The sequence below is a fragment of the Tenebrio molitor genome, chromosome 1, assembly GCF_963966145.1.
Source record: "Tenebrio molitor chromosome 1, icTenMoli1.1, whole genome shotgun sequence".
Taxonomy (NCBI): domain Eukaryota; kingdom Metazoa; phylum Arthropoda; class Insecta; order Coleoptera; family Tenebrionidae; genus Tenebrio; species Tenebrio molitor.
The window spans coordinates 7,955,824-7,961,041 of NC_091046.1; positions in this window are offsets into that span (position 1 = coordinate 7,955,824).

Below are 5,218 nucleotides of genomic sequence, written 5' to 3' on the forward strand. Positions count from 1 at the left end.
CACACAGCACGCCAGCAGCACGAACGCTGCAGTTCCATTCTTATTAATCGGTATGAAAAGATACATCGTTTCTTCAGTTATTAACGTCGTAGAAAATATTTTGCAACAAGAAGCAATTTTAGAGAGCTTTCAAACACATTCACACCAGTAAGTTGTTAACACGTTGTCGAATAAAACGATTCAACAATCTGTCCTGCGTCTTGTACGCCGCAATTAGTACCAGCGATCAATTGCAGGAACGCAGTTTTGTATCCCAACAAAGCAAATCATTTTATTCTTTAGTTAGATTTGTTCAAGTTGGAAACTCAAATAAAGAAAACCCAATTAGAAGGGTTCTAAAATCTAACGAAACTGATTAAAGGAAAACAATTTGTAATATTTGGATATTTTAAAGACCAAGGGCCGTATCACGACACCGTTATTAAAGTTGCCGTTAACTAAAGTCGTGATTAAAGTAAACATAAAACGATATAGATTTATGCAATTATATCCTGTCAAACTTCGTCACCATGGTAATTAAATCATTATTAGATTTAATAAGGGTGTCGTGATACGGCCCCAAGTGTTTAAATAATACCTTAAGGACTTCAGGAAGAAATTACACGTTACTGCTACATGGCAATGTGGAAAAACATTTTTTAAAATAAAAATGAAGTGTCAGTGATCATTTTTACCTTCAAAACAATACATTTGTTTTTTCGCTGAGTTCTGGTTTTTATCATTTTTCGATAAAATTTTAATCAATGCGCACAAACGAAGCGTGTGGTGGAGTGATTTGATTTTAATTATTCATTAAATGATTACAATTCTTCTACTTTAAATTATGTTATGTATCTTGAAGCCCCTCGCTTTTAGGCAACCAATTAATCACGTCAAGTGACCTTTACGACTGTATATGCACGGTTTCTAGGTGGCAAATTTTATAGCCAACATTTATAATAACCCCGTTGCTGTTAAAATAACTCTTTCTATTTTCGTTTTAGATACTGGATCCCGATGTTTGGAGGGGTTGACCTATCCAGCTAAGAACCTACCTAGTGTAGACTTAAATGTAAATGAATCAAATTAATTACTGTCGATGGTTCTAAAAAGGAATATTACAAACATCTAAAAATGTCTGTAAAGTAATCCCGCTCCTGCACCTATCAGTACCTTTCATCAGATTGTTTATTTGTGTAATGACAATGTAAAATCGGCCAGTAAATCCCATTCATTTCTTGCCAAGCACGGTTCATTGTTTGTGCATTTTTCCACGAGTTAGTTAGCATAACACCCACAATCCTGCAAACACACGCCAAAACACGATGAAAAAAACCCGGAGTATATGCCACAGGCGAATAAAACAGACAAGTATGAGACAGTGTCAGTCGGAGAAAGTCAAGAGTGAAGGCGGGTGTGGTGTAGGCGCAAGACGTGACAGTTGTCGCGCGCCCCCTGAATACCAACGGCCGCCGCTCCTGCAATTGTGTGCCCCCGGCCTCGGTCTGATTTTGGTGCCGTACCCTGTGCAGCCATATGTGTGTGCGCCGCGAAAATTTGCATTTTGCCCAACTAGGAGAAATTAGTATGCCGCCCCTACGAACGCCGTACAGTCACGCTACTCGTTTTTTCATATTTTTTTCGAGTCTAACATTTTTTCTAGACCTGTAGGAATTAAACGTCTTGCTCGTTTAAAGCCGTTTATTTGATGGGAACCGAGGAAAAATTTTTATGTATGCCGAGTACAGTACCCGTAAACTCGGTAAATAAATTACCGATATGATGGCACAATGGAGTGAGGGTCAGAGTTCGGCAACAGTAAACTAACCTGACACCGCGTTTATGAAGCCGGCCTTTGTAATTTAATCCGACTGCTGGACCTTTCAGCGCTTTCATGTATAAAGAATTTCCAAAATAAGAAGCCATTTTTCAGGTGCGAGCCGAAAGTTAAACGGTAACCGCACAGCTGCCACCGTCGATCAAAAGCGCAACGCTGAAAACTAGGGACAGCAATTTTCTGCCATAGTTTTTATTTGAAATCACCAAGTACAGTTGGTTTTAACAAAAAACGGGAAATGAAAATCTCCCTAATGTAAATTTGAGAAGTTTTCACACTATTAAAAAATTCTAAAAATGTGTCAATTTTATTCTGACATTTCCCGTTTTGTTTTGCAACGAACTGTACATTCCTCCATTATAGACCTGAATTTTCAAAGTGCCGTTAGGTTGGCACTAGTGATAAAATTACTAGTAGTTACGGCGATGGGTATTTTTATTTTTTATTTGTGGCAACAATTTAAAAGAAGCGAAAATCTCAAATTTTGACAATTCGTTTACGTTTGCAACGGATTATTTGATTTTAAATGAATTTCTGTTTTAGTTTTTCATTTTTGTAATTATTGTTTGTAAATAAAACTTGCACACAATCCTCCTCCGTATCTAATTATTATTAATAATTTCTTCACATTTCTATCAAACAATTTATTACTAAAGGAATCATGATTTTCATAGAAAGTTTTAAAATCCGGTACCTAATATTTGCTAAGTAACATGACTTAACTGACGTCTTTACAAATTTTAGGACACCATTGCCTTAGCGCAAAAGTTTCACATTTTCCAGATATAATATATAGGGTGTCAAAATTTGCCCTCAAAGTTGGCGTTAAAGAGTCGATTGTGAACGCACCACTCGTCAGTCTGCAGTGCAGAGTAAAAACACAAACAAAGGAAAAAGTAAGGTTAGATTTAAACAGCAGATCTGTGATATATAATTCGTGGTGCGACCACAATCGACTCTTCAACGCCCACTTTAAGGATAAATTTAAATAAACACCCGATATTACAAATTCATTTTTAATAATTGTTGATTGTAATTTTAAAATTTTTATTTTCAAGTAAGTTTCCTATCGGTGGATAATAGTGTATTATTCAACGAGTGAGTAATAGCCATTACCCGCGAGGGGAATACTATACTTTTTATACAACTATGAATAGAAATTGATAAATAAGTTTCCGTATTAGACAAACTGAAACTGATGTTTTATAATTATTACTTTGCACACTTGATACCATTGCATTAAATTTGCGATTGGACTTCATAAACTAGTTGCTACGATATTTGCCGCGGGTTTTGAAATTATTATTCAACGGGCCGTGGGTAATAAACCCTGTTAATCCTGTTATTTAATAATTAAAAAAACCATTTTAATAATTACAGTACATATTATAAATACAATAGAAGTAGAAAAGAGTAATAAATACATAAATAGAAGAAAATAAATTAATTTACAAGTTTTACCAAGTTTTCTTTTGAAATGCACCACTGAATATTGTGCTCTTGTGGTGAGGCTGTTGACCAGTGTAAATACCACACCAAAATAAAATAATTCCATGAAATTTATTAATTCCACGCAACGAAGTTCTATTTTTAAAGTCTTTAAAAACATTAATAGTATAATATGTATTCGTAAAATGAAAAATGTAATTTCCGCCAGTCGCCGTGAAACAAAAAAATAGAAAAAGAAATGCACAAAAAGTTTTATATTATGTACTTTTAAAGCAAGCAATACGTTTTGGCACTTGTGCACTCCTCAACAAGAATATGAGTTGCGACAATTATCGATGTCGGCCGTTAAATCGCATTTAGCATTAACATCGTGAAAACAATTTATAAATCGTCTTCAAAGCATACAGACGTAATTTTAACTAAATAACTTGAAGCAAGTGGACTCAGTCCACGTGCGATAAATTTTACATTTCGCAGACTCAACTGCAATTATAGTTTTTAGATGCAGGTAATTAGAGCTGATGTGGGTAGACTAAACAATCTAAACAGTTCATCTAGACACTTTCTTGGCGAGTAAGGATTTCGCCTGCACCTGGTTAACCTTTTCGCTGAAAATAGTTATTAATTAAGTGGAGCTTTTGATCTTGAACTGCATCTACAACTCACAAGAGATAAACTCATAGTTTTATTGCCACGCACATTTTTGGCAAATTTAGCACCACTGCATGCAACGGCCTTGCCTCAGCTTAACAAGAAATTTATTTCGCCATTCAATAACAACATTTTTAGGTGTAATATTTTAAACAACACAATAGACCCAGCAGCATATACGCAAGAAAATTTATCACAGCTGTTTTTAACAGAATTATGCATAAACTTGAAGAAAACTACTTACTTATTGTTAATTCTTCATTGGTTAGACACAATTCTACAGTAAAAAGTAGTTTAAACAAATTTAACTAAAATTTTTGAACCAAGGCAGAAATGTCAAATTTGTTACCGAAACTGTCAATCTAATAAAAATTAAAACCCTTGATTTTTGAAGCATTGAAATAAAATTAGCAGATTAATGTTACATTTAATTATTATTAATAATAAGATTAACTACACTGCGCCGCAAAATTAGCGCATTCTGTGTAAAAACTTTAAAAAAGCCTGTAAATTTAAATTTTAAATGATGCATTATGAAAAGTGGTTTTCTAATGAGTATGGGATTTAAACTTTAAGATAATGCGAATGAACATTTTTGGTTTCCAAGTGGCTGTGAAAAATTTTCAAAAAAGGAATACGATTAATTTTCTAAATTATGCGTTAATTTTGCGGCGCAGTGTATAATAGTTGTATTTGCACTCCTTTTATTATTAAAAAATCGATTCTTAAATTGTAAAACAAATTATTAAAAAAATAAATAAATTCAATTCAACTGGAAGAGATACTTAGTTATTTTGTGAATATGCAGATCACTTCTACATCCTCTTGACAAAATTATTAATTTTTCTTTAAATTAAACAACAAGATTGATACTTTAGCTTGATCGAAAGTGAAACTTGAATTAATTTAATAGAGTACATAAGTACATACTTACCTTACTTCTAGTGGTAATCAACAAATTCTTGATGTAAATCGACGAAAAAACTAACAAATACTTGAGTAAATCTTTCTTGTTTAATTTGTATATTTGACGAATTAAAAATTAAACGTACGAAACCAACTGTGGATAACAAACAAAAGATCTTTAAGTAAAATGTAACTGACAAAAAAAAAACTCATAAAAATTGTTACCTACACTCACGTAAAAACGTTTTAGACGAAACTTGTTTCGATAATGAAGCCAATTTATTTGATAATTGATGCACATTGATACGTTCAATGCGATTTCAATTTGGTTCTAAAGACCAGTTCACACAAGGGAAATGCAGTGTAATACAGTTTGAAGCACAAAAAATAAGCAAC